The sequence below is a fragment of the Homalodisca vitripennis genome, chromosome 6, assembly GCF_021130785.1.
Source record: "Homalodisca vitripennis isolate AUS2020 chromosome 6, UT_GWSS_2.1, whole genome shotgun sequence".
NCBI classification, from domain to species: Eukaryota; Metazoa; Arthropoda; class Insecta; order Hemiptera; family Cicadellidae; genus Homalodisca; species Homalodisca vitripennis.
In genome coordinates this window covers 42,261,495-42,286,692 of record NC_060212.1, presented here as the reverse complement: position 1 = coordinate 42,286,692, position 25,198 = coordinate 42,261,495, and positions in this window count along the sequence as shown.

Below are 25,198 nucleotides of genomic sequence, written 5' to 3'. Positions count from 1 at the left end.
TTCCACGATTATAAGTGACATATTGAGAATGTGAAAAATTAGTTTTGTTGTCTGGACAGGATGTTTCAGAACCCTTCTCAGACGTATACCTGTTCTAGACGTCGCGTCGATTGCAGGAGTGGCTTCAAGAACACGCTTTCTGCAGTACCTTAAAAGAAATGTCAATTAAGGTATGATACATTACTTATATAACCTATGTATTGACACACATACTCTTTTCTGTAAGTATATATTTAAAACTATATTAACGGATCGTTTTTTATTCATTAAAGTCATCGTTAGCCATAGCAAAGTTTGCATGCATATAAACTTCGTAACATCCATTAAAAAAAACATGATGTTCAATTTATATATTTCATGATGGCGGCTGGTTAAAACGTACTGAAACTATCACAAAACACGTTCATTATAAAATAAATAGATCTTAGAACACTTTCTTTCAAATCAAATGACATTGTTTAAGTAAATCGAGTGAAAATGACAAAATATTTCAATTTTAGCTAATGTAGCAGGTGTGCTCTTTATTTTCTATGGAACGAGTTCTGGAACACTATATATTGATAAACTGACTTTGTAACACAAGGCAGTTCAGTAGCCGCAAAACATTTCATGATCAATAGAAGGTATCTTAAAAATATATCCAGGATCAGATTTTTTGAAAAGATTCTAATAATTGATTAAATATTATGTATTATTGTTATTTATTAGAGAATACCTAATACAAAATAATATTGTCCTATTAGCTCAACTTATTGCGAAGAATCAACAACATGGTAACACACAATGGTATATTTCGTCTTCCCTAAGAATACGCAAACAGGTTTTTATTTGCAAAGATCTGTGCCAAAATCAGCAAACGTACACATAATATTTTATAGCGTAGGTTTATTTAGAAAGTGATATTAATTACATAACTGTATATAACACAGAAGAACAGTGTTGTAAGTTAATCTACTTAGGTATAGAAGACAGTGAAATAGGCAGGATAAAGTAAGCGTGAAAATGTAACGTCCTTCTGAGTAGCCGCTTAATGAGGACAAAACAATCATTTTCCTGTGAGAGGCAGACATAATACAGATTCTAAACGTTTGCTGTCTAAATTGTTTGATCAAAAATATGAATAAATATGGAAGTTTTAAGGTTCAAGCCAGTTGTTTAAGTTACACTACAAAGTCAAGCTTCGTTCTGCCTAGGGTCTACAGTATCGGAGATAAAACCCAGGAACAGGAACAATGTCAGCTAGAAATAAAATGCACGAAAACACTGGTTAGTTGTAGGAAGTTAAGATTAAAACATACATTGAATCAAAAGCTGTCGAAGAGGTTGGCTTCCCTGTCAAATATCTTTTACGACATGTTAGGTTTAATTAATAAAAAAAGTTTTTTTACATAATCACATAGTTTAATTTAAACACACACTTTTTTTTGCAAAGTATATTCTAAATTTAAACACTGTACGTAATTGTTACTAGGTATACTCGTATTTAAAATACCAGTTTAATATTCCCCCAGTCATAAAAGGAATATAAAAGTACAGGCTTGGTTGTGGATAAAATTATAAACTATAAAAAACTTTACAGAACAATAAAATGTTCTTTGCTAAAATAAGATGGAAAGGTTTCAGGGTTGTTGCTCTCTTACTAATGACCAGAAAGAAATAAGAATTTACGATTACTTTTCCGTCCGACAGCAATCACTATGGTCGTCATGGTACCTATGCCCTTCCATAAATGTTAAAAGGAAAGATGAGGCAGTGAATACTGAATATAGTTTTAGTTAAATCCTACAAGAAATGATGTAGTTTATAAAAAATAACTGCGAGAATTTGTGTGTTTGGGACTGAATGCTGTGAATGATTATTACATATATACATTTTATGAACGCGAATAAATAAGCTGACTTCATAAATTAGTAAGTCGTTTGAAAAAAAAACACGATGTGCTTTTAGGATTAACTCTTAAACAAATTATCCACGCTAAGCTTAAACTTCAACACCATTTACACTGTTACTCAATAAAATAAAATTATTAACGTTGTGAAATAACTTTGCCTATAATATATAATTATCAAGTACATTGAAAATGTCTCCGAGAATTCATTTTATTATTATTTTGATTTTATATTTAATACAGAAATATTTCCCTAACTGTTTTTCTTTAGAAAAGGTCCATCTTTTTCGTCCACCAATCTTTAATTTATTTTGTCTCATTGATAGTCACTCTTTTGGGGTTTGGCGATATGACCGGAGAGTTAGAGTTATTAGGAATAATGGTAGCAGAGTATCGACTGTTATAAAAACTTCCATGGAACTACAATAACAGAGTTTCTATACAGGTTCACTCAACTTGTTGTTTATGACACTGAAACAAATAAACTCAACTAGTTATCTTTAACTAGCAAGACCAGTAAATTTTATATAGTTATATGCCTGAATCTCTGTATCATTTTAAGTTATATAGGAAATGTATTAGCATTAACTTGAGATTCAGTTTTAACTATAATAAAAGAAAACATTTTATGGGCATCAGAGGATTAAATAAACTAGATTATTTCTTTGAATAAAATTATGATAAGTGATTTAATTGGATATCAGGTGATTTATATGTCACATTGATTTTTTTTGCTTCTTGCAAATTTTAGACTATAACAGCCCTCACGAAATTAGGCGGGTTGAGACTGATTCATCTGAATTTCTCTTTTATACCCCACACTCTAGAGTGTTGCAAGATTGTCATGTTTGGGAAGTTAGTGATCTGCCTTAATATCTGTTATTTATAAACGAAAACCAGCTGTTACTGTGTATAAATATTCGTATATCACTGGAATTAATAAATTTTTACGGGCAATATGGAGATAGTGGAAACAGCTCATGATCAGCAGCGATATAAAAACACCGACCCAAATAATATCGGACTACTTTGGAGCTCAGTACTTAAACTAGTATTTAAACTCTGACACCATTAACTGTTATTTGTACTTTTTTATTGAACGTAATTATTAATACCTATTTCGAATGTTGAGTTTAACTCCAGTTTATCCCCCTTGTGTTTCAGCGTTTGTATCTGAAGGTGTCACGGACTCAATTATGATACTTAAATTTGTGTTATTATTTTGCATTATTTGTTTAAAGATATTTACCATGCTAATTAAAACCCTCTATTCGATGCTGAAATTAGTTTCACAGAATTATCTCTCATTAAGTATATAATTACCTGAACAAATAATCTCAGTATGAATGTATGTAAAATAATTATTTTCACACTTTCACCTTAATTACTGTTTGGTAAATTCTAAGAAGACTGTACAAATGTGCCACTTCACCTCAAGGTGTTTCAAGCGGTTGATTGACATAAACTCCGCCACAACATGGTAACAGCAGTAACTAATGAGCGCACTAATTAAGTGCCGTCGCTACCAGTAGTTATTGAGATCCTTGACAGAGCCGCTGTCAGAGAGCGTTCCTAAACATTCTTGAGAATAAAACCGAGTTTTGATGAGGGTGGGTTTTAAAAGGTTCAGTACTGAAGGGTCAATGTGGACTCTTTTACAGAACTCGACATTTAAGTCAACATTTTACTTAATGTGTAAAATATATCATTTTAAAGTATTTGCTCATTTCATTATTTCATGAGTAATTTTAAAAATAAGTTTTGTCAAACAAAATTTTTTATTGTTAGTAATAATATAAAACAAGAGGCTTTGTTGTAAAAATTACCCAAGGTACTAAAAATGGGGTCGTGCTTTGCTATACTATCAGAATACATATCCTCTTACTTGTTAGTGGAATTGGGTTGGGCTAGCTAAGCTGCTAGTAATACACATCCTCCTAAATCTGAGCGAAATGGGCGGAGCGTTTTTGCTATACGGTAGAATCTCTAATTACTATATCTTATTACGTTAAAAAATAATTATTTTCTTAAGACTAAGTACATATTCAGTATACTCCCATTAAAAACGAAAGGCCGTTAAAAACTGGCAACGTATAAATAATTATTAGCCTATTTAGTTTAAATTATGTAGAAATATAAAGTACAAGGAGTATTTACAGTATGGTGGTCCACAATTATGTACGTAAAATAAAATGTTTGAAAATTGTATCTCCACATTGCTGCTTTTCTTCCACTATGCATGCTGAATCACTAGAAAAAAATTGGGCCCTTGAAGAACGTTTAGGGGTACCTATGATTTGAAAGTTCTAAATTATAATTTAAATTTGTATAAATTAACCGTTGAAAGGTTATATTTAAGCAATTTAGCTAACAATTACAACAAACTTGCTTTTAATAAGTTTAATTAGTTGTAAAAATTTCACCTACTTTATATTCATCAACTTTTACTTGTGAAGATCCATTATTCTTACACTTGGACGGTAAATTACGCACAGACATTGCTAGGGGCAGCACCGAAAAAGTTGACATATTGGCGATTCTTGTTACTGGATACGGGGTTGAAAATCTAATAGGAGTTCCAAAGATTGATCTTGAGACCGGATGTATAGACTAGATGATTGGAAAATGAGAAAAAAATGTGCGTACTTGATTATTTAAACAGCTGCCAATACAGGGTAGAAGAGTGGCACATGTGCCATTCTTCAAGACAGTTTAAATTCTAGCCTTGTGTGCATTCCATGTAGACACCATGTACTTGAAATTGTGCTCTCCTCAGTTTTTAGTACAGCTTTTGGAGTTAGTGAGGGCCCTGGATGTTTCCATATCTAAAAGTTTCAAGAAATAGCGGCCTCAGATTAAACAGGGAAAATTTTCCTCCGATAATAATGATTTGTTTGAAGCCATTGACCACGAAAAATACGATGGAGTATTATGGCGCTATTTCAGAGGACACAAATCAACCAAAGCAACCTCGAGATGACTACTTAGAGCTTCTACAGTTGTGTAATTTTGTTTCTTAGTGATACAAGCTAAGAATAGAAAGTAAATTTTCGAGCCACAGGTAGTTTGCACAATGCAGGTTGGATGGCTAAGACTATTTATTGTCTCAATATATATTTATTTAAGGATCAGTTTATCCTTACATCTTTTTGATTCCAAATTTCAGACTAGAGAATAAATAATTTAACCACGAGAGTCCTCTCAAAACATACGTTTACACAGGACAATATACTGGAAAAACCTACTTCAAAATGGTAAAGGAAAAGCATCTTCTATTCTTTACAAGCACTATGTTTTATGGCCTACTGATTCTAACTTTATTAATTTTAATGCTTGATGTTGGGAATCTTTCTTTTTTCTACAATATAAGTAAATGATATTCTAGACGATATTAACTCTAATATATTTGGCTATTCTAACGACAGAGTATCATTGCTCCCGACCTAAAACAATTGCACAAGTTATGAGTGATACCTACACCTTGACTGTTAATTTTCGTGAAATATGATTAAGTAACTGGTATCCAAACTTATGAAATTAATGAACCCAAACAATTGAAATCTCGATTAAGACACTTTTTGATGTCAAAGGCATTTTACTTCGTTGATGAGTTTACTAAGGACCGCTGAGATGAAAGTTAGCATTTTATTATAAATCTATTTCTCCTTTTCTGATATCCAAAACATGCAAAATATAAATGTATATTGTTAGGTTCACACATTAATATTTTGAAAATGACTGCCTCATAACTTACGATAGATTTAGTTTATACAATTTTAATGAATATTATGAAATGACTCTTGCAATACAAGCGTTAAATACAATTAAAAACTTTCGTTAATTGTTTTTACTGCAATAACAAATTATTATCACAAACTCTACTTTAAACTGACATCGCAGTTGTTATCCCTTCGAACATTCGATTAAATTGTCAGCAGTAGTTATAATGAATACATTTTTATGATTATTTATACAATTTCTGCCTTAGCATGGATTCATTTTGAGGGACTATTTAACAATCGAACACGATAGCATTACAAATTTTCACTTATCTTTTTTGGTTTAAAATTACATGAATTCAAACATGTTCTCAACTACATGATACATTTAAAATTAACAATTTCTCCACAATTTACCTGAGATGAAGCAAGAAAATTTAACTAGTTCGCTTTGTGTAACCCTTTTGGTCCTCCTTACCACTAGACTTTTACATTATTTTGTAATTAGTAGTCCATTAACAAAAAAACTAAAATACTACCGCTTAACTTTTATTACTATTTGTACTAATGTAATAATATTAATTTTAATTATTTAGTAAGCTATACAGTAAATAACCATATACTTGTTCCTGTTTTGGATAAAAGCACAATATTCATTTTACCAAAGCTTTGTCATAAACATGCATCATTGCGGTATCCATCGCCACTGAAATAATGTTCTCATCATAGTGTTAGTGTTCTCTAGACACCCACTGAGGTTAATAACTGCTTCGTTAATAAACGCTTTAGTATCAACTTGTTGCATATTTCAGTAAATTTGTTTGTGACACTCTATCTTAATATTTGTTTGTAATATCAGATACACAAGATGAACTTAGTTAACTATTTATTAGTAGTTAAATTTTTTTAATTATAAACCTACAATGTATATTTAATTAAGTACCATGTGTAAGAAGTTTTTTATTTTGTATTTTTAGATTAATGTGTGCAACTGTTTCCGTTGAACTCTCCCCGCTCACAGACCTACAGTCTTTGCGGGGTTTTATTCCTATATTTTAATTTGTATTTGTAAAGTGTGCATTTGTTTAAGGAATAAATGTTGATTTGATTTGAACTCAAATTCTCTCAATTCATAATTAGGCCATGCAGCTCAAGTTTTATCAAGCCACAATGAATATACATGCCTTGTAAATAAAAATGTACTAGATGAAAAGCAGCTGTGTGCTTCCAATGTACTATCAAGATAAGAAATAAAATAATAAAATTTAATTTCTTGCCTTCGTACCCAATAAAGTAAATTAAGTATGGTTTTTGAACATGTTATTTTGACAGGAAGTGGAATAAAACGTGCTATATATATAAAAATAAGAAATTAAAAGAAAAATTATCAGGACACCTGAGATTTTATATGAGGCACTATGAGAAGAATTTGTTTAAATGTTTCAGTTGTAACGTAAATACTGAGACTATTATGAAAGGGTTATCGACGTTGTACGTACCGATAACAAGAATTCAGGTTGTGACCAGCCTTAGACAGCTTTGTCCTACAAATACTTTATAACCGAAAGGAAAGGACAGAGTTGATAGTCTGTTCGGGGTATAATACAAATTACTGAAATGTTTTCAATAAATCTGAAGATTAGGGTTTTATCTTTTAGCATTAAAATAAAAGAACATTTAAGCTTATTACCATACACTGAGCTATAGCTATATTTTTGTCTGAAGCTATTGCAAATAAGTGTGTAATCGTTAGAAGAAGGTGATTTTTGAAATTGATAAAGTGGTTATACAAGTATTTCATTATGTGCAGAATAAATCGTTTAAACCAAGGTAAAAACCAAACCAAAGTGTCATACTTTATTTATTTACTACCAGTCAATAAAGTTTCCCAATGCGGCGCGGATTTCACCAAGGGAACTGGCCGTCGTATAGCTCCGGAAATAGTTTTTATAATGATACTTGCTTATCTTTGGTGCTATTAAACATTTATATTATTTTAAATAAAAGAGAACATTTTTTATACACACAGAAATCATAAAATAGAAAAACTTTTACTAGAACAGAACACAGAACTTTTGGTATCTGGATTTCCTTAGTGGCCTCGATTAGAGATATGAGATTTGATGTGTTGGTTCTACGATTTTATTCCAACATAATATGATAAATTATTGGATTTTATTAAAGTTTTTAACTGTTTTTGCTATTTCTTGAGTTGAAATTAACTTTATCACGGATAATGCATACCAGGAAATACGTACACATAGGATGAACAAAGGAACCGTAACAGGATACATGTACACAAACTGTTATCATAACAGAACACGTTGTTTAGTAACAACTTCAAAATGGCCGTGTCATTAGACCACGTGTTTGTACGTCGTGTAGTTCACTAGTGACTGACTGAATCTAACATTAGCTTTGTTCTCGGTGTAACTTATGTTTTGAGGACGCCTTTACAATACTGGGAGCTGGAAAATTCACCATTTTTATAGCTTACAAGAACATGGTGGTAAAAAATACTGTAATATTAAACACTAAAAAAGTATATTAATATTATATATTTTGGATAAAAAAACTTAAAATAGTTTTTTGCACTATATTTCCAATAAAGATTAGTTTGTTGTTATTTTCGTAAATATATTTCAGTAAAACTTCCATATAAAAATGTGAATCCTAATTAAAATCAACTTTAAAAACTAATGAAATTAAATATCTGACAAAAGTGTCATGTCATATAACGATATGTTATATTCATACTCGCAAGTAATATAGTAATGCACTGACCTGTATATGAATAAGGGCCTGATCTAACGGATAAAACAAAGGGTTCTGAGTGAGGAAACCGTTGAAGATCCATTCTCTTTCCCGAGCAGACTTAATAGACTAAACGCTTTACCCTTAGTGGTTGAAACAAAGGGAACGTTTTGGAAAGTGTTTTAAGTATGTGGAGAAATTTTTAGCAAGTGGTAAGTGTTATTGCAGAATTAGTAATTTACACTGAATTATGTAATATTTAGAAGAAGGATCTGTGTAGGAACATCATATAGATATAGTGAAAGAAATGGAACATAACTATAGGGAATGTACTTAATATTTTAGATTTTAAAGCACGGAATTCACCCTGTAATGTTTACATTTATTTTTAATTTGATAGATATTTGAAACACAGATGTTTTGCTCTCTTTGTAAAGAGCCCTGCAATCAGTGATCAGATGTAAAACCAAAACTCACTTACAAAGCCAGTGATGCACATCCGCTTGCAATAGCGAATAGAGAGGGCAGAGCTGTGTTGTGATTAATTAATTACAAATTAATGTAGCTTCCTTAGGTCAGGCTGACAGCATTTTGACAATTTTATACTGTCTTCTTTATTTACGTTATTTAATTTCCTTTTTATTTCTAAAAGGTTTTATATTATTCTTGAAGGCTATTATGATAGTTTTTATAAATATTTCCAGTTTATGAAATTCTATTACGTATTTGGTTTCGTAAGAATATTCTGGTAAATGTGATATTTTTTAACACATGTATTTACGAAATTGTACTTACCAAAAATGACCCTCTACAATTAATCCAAAATATATAAAGATTAAAACATTTTTAAGACTGTCATGTTAAAATTACTTATCAAATTTTGCACATTATTTGATATTTATTTATAAACATTACACTATCACTGTACATTCATATATAATTATTGACATATTTTACTACTGTAATTAGAGTTTAAATTTTTGATACGAATCGCTGTCTTGCGTATATACAATAAATTATCTAATGTATAGCAATATTGTAAACTTTGAGAAATTTGCTCAGCCATAGGAACGAAGAAATAAAATAAGTTTAAATTTAAATAAGTTATCTTGTTTCGAAGTGATTAAAAAAAAACATAACTTTTGGTTGATTTTATCTTAGGAAAATGTGAAAAAGTTAAATACTGTTTTTTTTTGTACGTGGTGTAGAGCTCGGTACGACCGCATTTTCCTAGGCCGGATTTTCTTAAATCTTACTTAAAATAACCTCCACTGTTTCATCAACTGATATTAATAGTATAGTGAATTTACTCATAAGAACAATTTAAAAATGTTCGTTAACGCTCAACCTAATCCAGTAGAGTGATATGTGCCATCATTGAGATCAGTCCTGCCTCTATAAAATGAAGCTTCAGGCAAACCCTGAAATCTGCAATTCAGTTTCCGATATATTGGACAGTCAGACAGACAAGGTGACATACAGACAGACTGAAACGATATTTTTATAGCCTCGCGATGAATAGGCTTTGCTGACGCTCATCCAAGGATATCATTTACAACTGGGTTACGACATTATTTATTAGTTTAGATTTGATGGTACGAATAGTTAATATTATAATGTTTATAAAATGATTATATAAATTACTGTATGGATGAAATGGTTTTATTTCTAACAATTAAATTATTTTAAAAATAAGAAAAAATTACAATTTTTGTTTTTGTTTGAGACCAACAAGGAAATTGAACTACTCAAGGAAGATGCTGTGAAGGAGTCCAGTTGCTAAAGAGAGAAGGAGAAGCAGACTGCGCCATACTCACTATAACCCGAGGGAAATTATAGCTCTTGTAGTCTAGAATGATTGTGTCTGTGAATAACGACCTCTGTAACAGTTACCTCGGGCTCTCTCGGCTTGTCTGGCTGCTAGGATCGATAAAACCTCCAAGGAGGGAAGCTACATTATCGAATCTTGAAAGTCGTTTAAAAGATTTTTGGCCTTCCGATTGTACGTTAGTTTTTTTAAACACATATGAGGCAGAAACGGTCAAATACAAAATTAACGAATTAAAAAAGAAAAGGATTTCTCAATCATGCTCGGTATGCCAGTGAGGTTTTGCGTCCCGGCAGAGCAAGTGCTTTTTGCTGTAAAATTTTTATTGAAAATAAAATGAGGCTATAGGCACTTATTCAACTTTAATACATACACATACATACATACATTAGAGAGAGAGAGAGAGAGAGAGAGAGAGAGAGAGAGATTTTTAACAATGGTGGCTTTTTTTAACGTACGGGTTAAATTCAGTGAATATATGTAAAACATGTCTTAGGTGCCAGCACAAATAGCAATAAACAGATTTTTTAAAATAAAATATACTTAAACAACATAAATTAACCACATCGAGAGAAAAGTTTTAAATATGTTAATCTGAATGTATTCAATTTTGTATTCTTTTTACACCTTATACGGTATAGTTGCTTGAAATTTGATGTTCAGGAAAAAGAAGGAATAGGTTTTAAGAGATAATAATATACAAGAATATTTTTTTTTATTAAGTTGCTGTTTAAAAATAGTAAGGAATTTTATAGTCTGAAAAAGTTTAAGATAAAGGTTTCCAAGGGAAAATTGTTGAAATTTATAATTATAAAAAGGCAAAGCGTTTATTCTATCGTCACTAATTCTCCTGCTTTTTGCTAAAAAGAAACACTTGACGTTTAGCACACCGATAACTCATATCTTGAATCGTGATGCTTTTCAACTAAAGATTATCTATGAACTATTTTAGTTTTTAAGTAAATAAATAACATTATCATGGTATACTGTATGTGGAGTAAACAGGAAAGTATAAAATATAGTAGTCGTTGTAATTCACAAATTGGAATACTATGTTCATATTTCTAAGATCCTGTAAAACATAGATTTTTACTTTCGAGATAACTTAAAGACACTACCCAAAAACTGACGTTATATAAATGTATTTTATAAAACAAATGTAATTTCTTACTATATTCTACTCACATATTCTTTACCAGCTATCGTTAGTATTAATGCGAGTGAGTAAGTTGCTTGTTGCGCTTACACACTATTTAACCGATTGTACTGATATTTTACATGCATAGTCTTAGCATCTTACCATCCCTGGTTAAGATAAAGACTTATTCATATTTTAAGAATCCCACCGGGTACGCCACACTGGTTTATAAAGTAATAAAAGATCCAATTTTTTTCCCCCTAAAATTGCAATTAAAATACAACATTTTATACAAATATTATTCATTACAAGAATATATCTGTAACATGAAAAAAACTGTTTTGTGTTAACATAGATTTATGACAGAACAACTAAATGTTTAAATAATATTTAACACTATTTTTTATTTGTTTACATTTATAGTGTGAAAGCATACATTAGTTCTCATAGTAACAACACTTCTTGTTTCAAAAAATGCTACCTCAATGTTCGTCTATTATTGTTTGTAAAATTTCAAACTACCTTTCATAAAATAGCTTAATTCAGGGGACTCGAAAAAATGACCTGAATTGCCCTTCATAAAAGTAGCAATACAATCATAGACGTTTAAATTTTTAATTATGCTCTTAATACTATTTCCGAGAGCCGATTTTCTATTGTACCAAGCACACAAACTTGTTTTCAATGAAATTGATAGAGTAATTTCCTCAATTATGGTGGAAGTTGAAATTTAAAGGTATAAACAGGGTAAACACTTAAAAAGATAATATTTCTCCAATCGTATCTTTTTCTAGCCTGCCACATTTGAATACAACTGTAAAGCTTATAACAATATAAATCAGTGGCAGGTAAACTACATATGGGCCTCGTTGGTTGTGAATATCAGTCTGTTTATACAGTGGTCTGATAGTGATATATATATATAGTTCTTATATTTGGTTCTATTTTATTTTGTACATGCTTTTCATAATTTTATAGAAAATTAACGATATATCAAGCATTTCGAGTTGAAGAAACGTGTTTTGTTTTCTTTTCTACCTATATATATAATATATATAATATATTATATAGTGTGAGAGATCCGGGTTCGACTCCCGGCGGAGCAAGTACTTTTTGCGATTCAATGTTTATTGAAATTATATATATACAGGGTGAGTTTTTTAAAGTGATCCAATAGCTAACTTTTTAATTACACGACTTAGCACCACACTTTAAATTTGGAACTTGCTCAATTTTAAGTTTCACTCAGGGATACACTTTCAAATTTATCATCATCCGAAAAAATCTGAAAACTTTGCAGTCCACGTAGCTCCTGAACCATTAGAGATATAGAAAAACTCTAAAATGCAAAAATGTCTTATTTTGTAGTGTAGAATATAAAAACAACATAAAATACAGGGTGTTCCATAAAATATTTTAAAGTTGGCCCGCCATATTGGCAAAAATTATGACAACTTCCAGTCCACGTAGCTCCTGAACCATTAGAGATATTGAAAAACTCTCAAAAGCAAAAATGTATTATTTTGTTGAGTAAAATCTAAAAACAACATAAAAATACAGGGTGTTCCATAAGAGATTTTAAAGTTGACCGCCATATTGGAAAATGGCGCCCATCTTCAAAAAATTTGAAAGCGTATCCCTGAGTGAAACTTAAAATTGAGCAAGTTCCAAATTTAAAGTGTGGTGCTAAGTCGTGTAATTAAAGAGTTAGCTATTGGATCACTTTAAAAAACTCACCCTGGTATATATATATATATATATTTATATTTATTTATATACTGTGATATATATATATATAATATATATATATATATTTATACTTATGTGTCAGGTAACGTACGACAACATCACAAGTAGTGTAGAGAATCGATTATATTCTTCGAACAAGTCGTTTTTTAAATCGATTTTCAAAACTTAGGTTGTGTTTGAATACTCTTAAAACACCAAAAGTAGCTCTCGAGTCTTATACTATTAGAGATAACGTTAATTATCGATCAAACATCTTTATCGTATGACCCATAAAGTTATACTTAAATGTCCCACTAACAGTAGCAAATAATCTAAGTTCAAATAATTAAAACTTGTTTAAATAATCAGTCAATGTTAGCCGTGTCGTGTTAACAGAATCCCTTTGTATTACAGTGTACTGCTCATGACAAGACCTTAAGATACTGTATTCTATAAAAAAAAAATAACGAAAAGTAACTTAAAACCCATAGCTTCGTAATCCGGATATGTAGCTAATTAGAAAGATGACTGAAGGTGTAATAAAATGACGGACTAGTAGCTTTAGTTTAATTAATTACTTTATAGATCATTTAAAACTACAGTCATTTATTCTCATGACCAGCAACTCAATTTTGTAGTGTGCAATTTTAGGAAACTAATCTTATTTCAACCATATTTGGGTGGAAGATTTTAAATTTTAGGTTTCAAACAATCCTTATATGATGGCAAATGAAATTCAAGTAATTAATTTACTGTTAAATTATTTTATTGTTTTTTAAAGTATGTTGAACTCTGTTAATTGCAAGGTATCTCGGAGTCTGTATTAGTCTCGCTACTTTCAATAAAATAATCAAACATTAAGTGTATTATTGAAACTGCATTTCCCTTCATATAACGAATAAAAAATGTAAAATAGCAATACTTTATTGTTGAAATCATATTAGTCTCCTACAATGGGACACTGCAAAATTATGATGCCAGTTATGGAGTAGTCAATATATAATATCATGTAATAAGCGCAAGCATCTCGTTTCTTTATGCGCATTTCATAAGCCTAAATGTGATAAATTTAAGTAAGCAATAAGCAGATCCGGCTCTAGACACCTACTAAAGTTGCTTAAGGGGGCCCGCACAAAAACAGTATACGAAATGGTCATGAATACATTTAACAATGACAAATTGTACAAAGATAACTGCTACTACAATAGCGAGTCAAATACTGTGATAATTTTGTTATTTTGTGTTATCTTGGCCTGCACAAAACACAGTATCGGTAGCTATTTGTCCATCGCAATAACATATATTATTTTACTCTTAACGATTAAAACCAGTTAAATTATCACATGAAATTTTGAGTATTGTGAACAGTTCTTTGTAACTATATATATAACATATAAATTTGTATGTCACAAATTTTAATATAACAGTGTGACAATAACAGACCAATCAAACACATGTTTTTTATAGTTATGAAACACTGTTAATCATTTATACATGAAAAATCATATCAAGAATATAGCCTAATTTTAATTTTTAGTAAAGCATAATTATTGCTAAAAACATGTTTTTATTTTGTGTCATTGTGTATTTATGTCATTTATGTTGCAAATAACAGTAGGAGAAAGCAAGATGCTAAATTGGTGCCTAATTGGGGGCCTGCAGTACAAGTTTGCTTCAGGCCCCGCACAAACTATAGCCGGTACTGGATGTATTGACACGATGCAAGTGATGTGTCGAATTCAACTCAGCTTATCCAGGGTCAGCACGTAACACAACTAAGCACTAATCAGAGTGTCTGATGGCTGATGAATAACATTAGCTGTTCCATATTGTCTGCACTATCAGATACTAATATAAGCGTAGAAAACATATTGTATCTGACACAGACTATATAAAACCAACTGATATAATATTTTTCTATTTCTGCTGAATCATCTCCGACTAGTATTAATGTTCTTACAAAGCCTAAATACATATATGATTTTTTGGAACTCCAAAAGAAAATTTTCTTTGCGTTTTGTGTAAATCGTTGGTCGACTTAATGCTGTGGAACAAGCAATCCTATACGACGAGCATGGATCAATAATGTTCTAAATTACACAAACAAAATGTATTAGCAATTATATTTAATTCCGTAAAAATGGTTTGTGACAAAAAGGCAAGTTTGAAAGAGTATAACCAGTCTTATTTATTTATTTCAAAATTTAAGATCTTACGTCAGATACAAAACATACATAAGAACAATTTTTAAACCCGTGACGCTGTATTCAATATTTAAGACCTGAATTATCAGGCTGCTGAACATCAAGTGTTTGTTCGCGAAAAGCGGGAGAATTAGTGACGCTTTGCCTTTTATAATTATAGCCTTCAGCAGTTTGGCTTTAGAAACCCTTATCTTAAACCTATTTTCCAGACTGTAAAAAATACCTTAGTATCTTCACTCTACAATTGAATTTAGAAAACAATACTCCATGGAAATCTTTATTCAAATTTTGTTAATGAAGATGGAATGATTGAAAGGATAACAGGGTTTCTAACATTTACAATCGTTATATTTGTTACAATCGTACTAAATGTTTGTTGTCACGAATAACGGTGGCCAATATCCGAAATCCAGTTATCCTCTCAATGACTAGAAATTATGATCGCTGCATATTTTACTCGTTATTTCAGGCATCACCAGTTAATTTGAAAAACCTTTTTATTATAGTTATTTTGTTATTCTTATTTAATTATAACGAATGCAGTAATGCCATACTAATAGATGTTTATCAAATTGCATTCAATTTTTGTATCTCATCTGTAGAACTGATTTTTTTCAAAATTAGGTTGAACTGGAAATGGATTGAAAAAGGGGTGTGAAGGAATGGCGCTTTGGAATCAAGAATAATTGCAAAAGATGAATCAACAAAGTATCTGAGCCCCGTAGGTTTTGCAGCTTTCTTGGTCACCCCCCTTTTTATAATTTCTATGGTCACCGCGAAGAGTCATGATCATGAATCCCACAAGCTAGTAATTTGTAAAATACAAACTTATGTAGAAATTTTTCACTGTGATAGAACCAGATCAACGACGGTTGATATATACGCCTAAAGGACGATGCTTTTTGGTCCTACGATTAAAATAGGGTTAGTCTGTGTTTCGCAGCAATGATTTCTTTTAAAGCTTCGAATCCGGCAAAAAATTTAATATTTAAATCGGCCTACATGCTTCTTCATTACTAAACCAAAGATATTCAGAACGTGATTGCTGAAAGCCTCGCATTATCTATCGTTCATTCCAACATTGAGAGGTTCCGTAGTAAAAGTTTGCCCCGGACTCCGCACCAGCTAAGGTCGTGACGAGCGTGATATGTGAAACTCAACTCACCTTATCCATTTCAGCATATAATACAGCTAAGCACTAATCAGAGTGTCTGATGGCTCATGAATAACGTTAAGGATCTATTCAATAATGTCTGCACCATGCTGACTATACTACACCACGTAAATTAATACTATCCTGTTAATATTTGTAAAATAGTAAAGTATAATATGTGTGTATGTATACCTATTTGTATCTGACGTAGACTGTAAACTCACTACATATACAGTAATTGAATACTTCTGTTAATTCATCTCCGACTAGATTATAAATGTTCTCGCAAATCCTAATTGTACGCCACTGCTGAATACTCCGAAGGAGAATAAATTCAGATTAATTTTATTTTAGATTAATAATTTATTTCAGATTTTTGTGAATCATAGTAAAGTAATATTCAAGTTTTAAAATTTACCATTCGGGTTCGTGAGCATATTATTATACACAATATATCATGATTCCTATAATATAGTTGTAAACCCGAACGTGCTATGAAATTGGTGTTATAGGTAGATTATTAGGTGGAGAATATTACCAGTATTTGCAGAAATGTTATACAAGAGTATAACAAGAGAACCCTTAGAATAATAACAAAACATTTTAAAGAAACGCTGAAAATAATTGCACCAAACTGGTACGGTTTAGTCGTAAAATGCTACAAAGACTGTTCATGCTTTTCTGCCAGATAATAAGGGGCAAAAAAATATTTGACAATTCATATTGTGCATATAAAACTGTGCACAAAACTGATTGCATCACGCAATGAAATATATATAAAAAATATCACTCCGGCACAGCATGACATCATCTTATACGTTCAGATAGTCTCAATCAACTCATTGATAGCATAGGACATACACAAATCGAATTCAATTCTAAAAAAAACTAGAATGACATTAGCTTAATGGTTATAATAAAAAAAGTTATAATAAGACATAATGTTTTCAAATTAATTAAATATGTTTGAACAATAACATTTCACTATTGTACATGTTGGAAAGGCTGTTACCCTTTCAAACATTCCATTGTCATAAACAAACTTCGAACAAAGAATTCCATGGATATTGTTTTCTAAATTCCATTGTTGAGTGAAGTTACTAAGGTATTTTATAGAGTCTGGAAAATAGGTTTAAGATAAACGTTTCTAAAGCTAAACTGCTGAAGGCCATAATTATATAAAGCAAAGCGTCACTGATTCTCTTGTTTTTCGCAAACAAACACTTGATGTTCAGCACCCTGATAATTCAGGTCTTGAATCGTGAATACAGCGTGACGGGTTCAAACACTTTTCGTACGTATGTTTTTATCTGATCTAATATCTTAAATTTCGAATTAAATCAATAAGACTGTTTATCCTCTTTCAAACTTGCTTTTTTGACAGAAACCGTTTTTACTGAATCAAATATCATTCGTATTACATTTGTTCCTGTAATTTAGAACATTATTTGTCAATCCAAACGTAAGTCGTATAGGATTGATTGTTCCACAGTATTAAATGAAAGGGCAGGTAACGGTTATACTATAAAAAATAAAATAACTAAATGCCCCAGCAGTGGAGGGTCAACATGACACAGAAGTACTGAAGGACAGGTCAGGTAATAGTATAAAGGAACCTAGTCGTGTGAATGGTACTTACCATGTTATATATTATGTACTACCATAAGTTATATGATTTGACTAGTCCGTTATTGTTTATATTTTTTAAATTTAACTTCTGCCTTTAGAAATTTATATGTTATAAATGTTCACTCAATGTATACTCAAAATTTTATGTGATATTTTCTAACTGGTTGTAATCCCTACGCAAAAAATTTTGTTTGTCTTTGGAATACAGAAATAGCTACTGATACTGTGTTTTGTGCAGGCAATGGTAATATGGAAAATATCAAAATTATCACACTACTCTGCTCGCTGCTTTATATTTGTACAATTTTCCATTGTTAAAATTGTATAATTTAAAAACAACTCTCACATACTTAACTTGATAAACTTTAGAAATTAGGTTTAGTGTGTAACTTGATTTATTTTCATAAATTTCGTGCATGTTAAAAAAACTTGTTTTTGTCTTACGAACGAAAAATAATGTCTTTTACTTATATTTATTTTTCTTATTATTTCAAAACTAGATATCAAAACATAAATTAAACAGAATCATTATGGATCAAATGTTTTTTTATCAGTCAGAGTGAGTTTTATAAACATTACCAGACAAAGCCATGGTCTACTGGTTATGATTTTCTGTCATTTACTGAAAGAACATGATTATAAAACAACGCGCATATTAAGGTCAGGTTTAATTTATTCAACATGTACATAAATCAGTCATAGTTTGATTACCTGACGTTGATTTTAAAATTTTTAATTGTTTCACAGTTGTCTTCAAACGTTGCAGGCCTATAAAATATACGGTTGGAGTAAACTTATTATTTTATATTTTAACCCTTTTGATACATTTCAATTTCAACCTCCACCGACATTATCGCAGCTGACGATCAATTTCTTGTTTAGAGGAAATTCCTCTCTCAATTTGCAAGAAACAAGTTTGTGTGCTTTGATCATTGGAAATTGGCTTGGAAGTTAAACCCTATCTATGATGTACTGTTCCTCCTAAGAAAAACAAGTCAGATCATTTTTTTAAAGTCTGCGGAGCTATTAAGCTATTTTATTAAAGATAGATTTAAATGTTGCAAAACAAAATATACCGACATCGGGGTTAACCTATTTTTGATATTAGAAGCGTTGTCACTATGGAGTTTAATCTATGCTTTCATAATATAAATGTAAACTAATTCAACATAGTGGTAAAGCTAATTAAACATTTATTTGTGCTATCATAAAATCATGTTTATACAAAACAGTATATTACACCAAAATTGGATTTTGCGTTTTTTTTCATAAACCAGTGTGGTGGGATTCTCAAAATATGAATAAGCCTCTATCCTAACGAGAGATGCTACGGTGCTAAGAATATCCATGTAAAATATTTGTACAATCGGTTTAATAGTGTGTAAGGGTAACAAACAACATACACACTCACATTTATAATATTATATAAAATATGAGCTGTCCAGAATTTGTAATTAAAATAAAGAACGAATAATGATTGTTTCCATAAAATACATTAATAACGTCAAATGGTGTTTGGATAGTCTCTTTCAGTTATCTCTAGTAATAATTAATGACCTTACTTTTCCAGGATCCTAGAAATGAGAATACTGTGTAGTGGTCAAAGTTGGAAATTACAGTGACTAGTGTATTTTAGCTTATAAAATATACTAAATATTTCACTTAGCAGTAAAAATAATGTTATTTATTGACTTAGAAACACAGATAATAGTCAGTTGAAAATGTTCTCGATTCAAGACCTGAATTATCTCTGTGCTAAACGTCCAGTGTTGTGTTTCGCAAAAAGCGGGAGAAGTAGTGACGGGAGGATAAAAGCTTTGCCTTTTATAATTATGACCTTCAGCAGTTTGCCTTTTTAAAACCTTTATCTTAATCCTTTTTCAGACTTAAAAATGCCTAAGTATCTTTATTCAGCAACGTAATTAAGAAAATAGTTCTTGAATATTATTATCCTTTCAATTTCCATTCCTCAACATAAAATTTCAAGCCACTACATGGTGTAAGGTGTAAAAATAACAAAAAATGGATAAATTTAGATTAATTCTTTCAAATTTCCTCCCAATGTGGTAAATTTCTCTTGTTTTAATGTTTTTAGCTTGCAAAATCTGTTTATTGCGATTGTACTCATGTTAGCACATAAGAAAATGGTTTAGGTGGTTCGCTGAAATTGACTGTTAAAACAGAAAACAACCTCTCGTAAAAATTATGTCATATATATATATTATATTATATATATATAAAGGTTTATAAATGACAATAGCCTGATTTTATTATCAATAAAAAATAGACCGCAAAACGTACTTGCTTTGCCAGAACTCAAACCCAGGTCTCTCATTTTCCTACCGAGCATGTTACCACTAAACCACAGAGCACTTACTTTTACGATCCGATTATTTTGTATTTCATCGTTTCTGATGCTTTTCTGTATTCAAAAAAGAAAAACTAACTATTAATCGGAAGGCCACAAATCTTTCAAACGACTTTCAAGATTCGACATGTAGCCTCTCCTTGTAGTTTTTATCCATCTTAGCATCGAAAGACGAGAGGGCCCAAATCGTCTGTTAGAAAATTTCCAGAATCGTTATTCACAGACACAACTATTGTAGTCTACAAGAGTCATAATTTCCTCGGGTTATAGTGAGTATGGTGCATTCTGCTACTCCCTCTATCTTTAGAAGCACTCTTTTAACACTATCTTTCTTCAGTAGTACACTAGTAAACTAGCACCCTCCGATTACTGCAGCGTGAGCCCCTCCGGGAGGGTTCTATTGATCTTCGCACCCAGACAAGACGAGAGTCCAAGGTAACTGTTACAGTGGTCGTTATTCACAGCGCAATCATTCTAGACTACAAGGGCTATAACTTCCCTTGGGTTATAGTGAGTATGGTGCAGTCTGCTACTCCCTCTCTCTTTAGAAACACTCTTTAACACTATCTTTCTTCAGTAGTACACTAGTAATCTAGCACCCTGCGATAACTGCAGCTCGATCTTAAGCCCCTCCGGGTGAGTTATATTGATCTTCGCACCCAGACAAGACGAGAGTCCAAGGTAACTGTTACAGAGGTCGTTATTCACAGACGCAATCATTCTAGACTAAAAGGGCTATAATTTCCCTTGGGTTATAGTGAGTATGGTGCAGTCTGCTACTCCCTCTCTCTTTAGAAACACTATTTAACACTATCTTTCTTCAGTAGTACACTAGTAATCTAGCACCCTGCGATTACTGCAGCGTGAGCCCCTCCGGGAGGGTTCTATTGATCTTCGCAACCAGACAAGACGAGAGCCCGAGGTAACTGTTACAGAGGTCGTTATTCACAGACGCAATCATTCTAGACTACAAGGGCTATAATTTACCTCGGGTTTATAGTCATTATGGCGCAGTCTGCCTCTCATTCTCTCTTTATCAATAGAACTCCCTTACACTATATTCCTTGAGTATCAAGTAAGAAAGTAACTCTGCAGTTACTGTAGTCTCTTCCCTGGTTACTTTTATCGATCTTAACAACCAGACAAGACAAGAGATCTCGAGGTGATTGTTTCCGAGGTGTTACAAGGGTAACAGTTGCAACAATTCTAGACTACAATAGCTAAATTTCCCCTGGGTTATAGTGAGCAGGTTCAGTCTGCTTCTCCTTCCCTATTTAGTGACAGTATTCCTTCACACCATCTTCTTTGAGTAGCTCAAATTTTTGTGTTGGTATGTAAGAAACAAATTGAAAATGTTCATGTTGCTATGGTTTTGAAAAACAATGTAATAGAATAAAAAACCATTCCATCGTTCAGTAATAATTTTTAGAATATATATTTTCCAAACATTATAATTTATATCTTTATTCATACGATAAAAGATAGACGAGTAAATAATTTATTAACCGAATTCTTACGAGGAAAATAAGGTATTAAGTTAGGATTGGCTGAGCGTCAGAAAAGCCTGTGAGTCCGAGGCTAGAAAAATCTCGCTTCAGTTTGTCTGTCATTGTATTTATACAGCACTGATCTCAATGATAGTGAATGTCAGTGTAGGGGATCAGGTTTATCGTTAGCGAATATTTTTGTATTAGTCTTATGAGTAAACAAACTATGATATTATTAATAGCAGTTGATAAAATATTGCAGGTATGAAAGTTGTTGGGAGTAATAATATAAGAACCATATGTACATCGCTTGGTTACATGATATAAAATGTTATGTATTTAAGTACACTTAAAGGAAATACAGCCTTAGGCAATTGCGGTCGCACCGTACTCCGCGCTTATGGGCAACTTAAAAAAACAGTACTTTTAAACCCTTTACGTTTTCCGACGTAATATCACGTGCATAAGGACTGCATGGTATTTAGCATCTGACGTAATAATACGCTTTGTTACCTTGATGAGGACACTGGAGTCGCACAGTGCAGACCGCCAACATGTGTTCTTCTTGCTTCATAACCGTTGCAAAATTTAAAGATTTTATTTAAGTGACTCATGAAAAAATAATCGGGTTTTTAAGCGTAAGTTTGACACGAACATGGGTGTGAAAGTTACTTAGTGAACGATAAATAAAAACAAAAATTAGGAAAAGACACTAAAAATATCTTTGTTGGTAACCGAACCGTATATAATCGTTATTTCTCTATAATATAAGAAAAAAAACATTTGTACGATGCTGCTATTAAAACCAGCCATAAAACATATCCAATGACGTTTTTTGTAATTTATAAGAGAGAGAGTAGTTTTTAAATTTTTAAAATATATACGTTTTGAGTGCCAACAATTACAAAAACAAAATTTTACGAATAAAAACTAATAATTTATATTTATGATATACTATTAATCATTTTAAGTGATATTCCCATCAAGAATATTGGTACAAGAGAAGTTTTAATTTTAAAAAATAAACTAGTATGTTTGTGGTACTTTTCATAATAGCCTAATTGTATATTTTGTTTAGGTATTATAATATGTTTCCTTTTATTATCCATATGTCGTACTGCGTTTACTTCATTAAAGGTTGTAGTTATAGGGAGCTAGAACATGGACCAAGATGGGTGGCAAATTAAGAGGTCCCGCAGTACATGTTTGCCCCGGGCCCGTATCAGCTAATCTCGGCACTGGATGAATCGACGTGACGCGAGTGATGTGTGAAACTCAGCTCAGCTTATCCATGTCAGCACATAACACAGCTAAGCACTAGTTAGTGTGTGTGATGGGACATGAATAACATCAGCTGTTCGATATTGTCTGTACGTATCTCTATTAAAATGATTTAAAAATGTAAACAATACATAGTGAAGTCTACGCTTTAAAATCTTTAAAAAAATACAATTTCTATCATTATGTTTTACTTTTCTATTACCATATCTATATGACATCATTACATCTATCGTCATTCAAAATATTACATGATTCATCATAAATTAGTAATTCTGCAATAAATCTCTAACTTACCACGAATCTCTTATTAAAAACTGCTCTACATATTTAAATACTTAGTTTCCCATCGTTTCAACCACAGCTTTGCATACCTACGTAAAGTATTCATAAGGGTAAAGTGTTCAGTCCACTACGACTGCTCGGGAAAGAAGGACAGGTCTTCAACGGCTTCTTCACTCTGAACCCATTATTTAGCCTTTCGGGTCCTATGCAGGTCAGTTCATTAATATGTAACTTTCGAGTATATATAATCGTTTATATGATATTTATTTGTTGACATATATTTAATTAGATTTGTTTTTAAAGCCGATGTTAATTTGGGTTCATAGTTTTAGATGCATTTATAATTAAAGTCTTTTCTACCTACATTTTTTTCAAATTCTACAAAAGGAATAGCTCCCAGTTCCCAGTAATTAAAAGGCGTCCTTTACTGAAGCAGTTACACCATGAACAAAGCTAATGTTATACAGTCAGACACTATAGTATACTACACGGCGTACAAACACGTGGTTTAATGACACGGCCATTTTGAACTTGTTACTAAACAACGTGTTCTGTTATGGAAGCAGTTTGTGTACATGTATAATTACATGTATTACGGTTCCTTTGTTCCTTCCTGTGTATACGTACTTCCGGGTATCAGTTATCCGTGATGAATTTCATATCGACTCAAGAAATAGCAAACTAGTTATAACAATTATTTAACAAAGGTCATTAATTCATTATATTATGTTAGGCTAAACTGTAGAACCAATAAATACAATCTCAGATCTCTAACTAAGATTATTCAATAAACCTAGTTACCAAAGTTCGTTAGTGATGGTTCCCAATTTGCAGTTATAGTGACTGTTTTTTCTGTTTTATGATTTCTGCGTTTATACACATTTTCTTTTTAGTTTAAATATTATAAGTGTTTAAATAACATAACATATCAAACAAGTGTCTTTAGAACACTATTGCCAGCGCTATTTCTCGGCCCGTCCTATTGGTGAAATCCACGCAGCATTGGGAAATTTATTTAAGTGGTCAATAAATAAAGAAAGACACCTGAGATAGGTTTGATCTCTGTTTAAAATATTTCAGCGGCACAGAATAGGATATTTGTATAACCAATTTTTCAATGTCAAAAATCACCTTCATCTTAAGATTACACAATTGGTTGTTATAGCTTTAGAAGCAACTTTAGTTTTAGTAAAATTTGTTTTATATGCTTAAATATTTTTTAATTTGAAAGATAAAAGATACAAATCTAATCTTCATATTAACAAACATTTACATAGTTAGTCTTACCCCACCAAAAGACTGCCAACGCTGATAGTTCCGGTTATAACGAATTTTCATGACGAAACTGTGAAGCTAGTCATATCCTTCCTTTTATCGGTAAGGATAACGTCTCCTATCCCTTTACAACAAATTCTAGAATCACTGATACACCTGAAACTTACAGATACAGCAATTTCTAAATAAATTCTTCTTGTAGCGCCTTATATAATATTTCATGAGTCCTGATAATGTTTATTTTAATTTTTTTCATGTATATTGCAAAGTCTTCTTTGCTTCCTGTCAATATTAACACGTATAAGATCCACACCTAATTTTTTTCTGGGGACGGCAATATGAAATAAAAAGTTATTATTTTATTTCTTATCTAGATAGTGCATTGGTAGGACAAAAACTGCTTTCTTTTGTAGTGCATTTTTATTTACATAAGAGAATTTGAGTTCAACTTGTGTATCTGATAT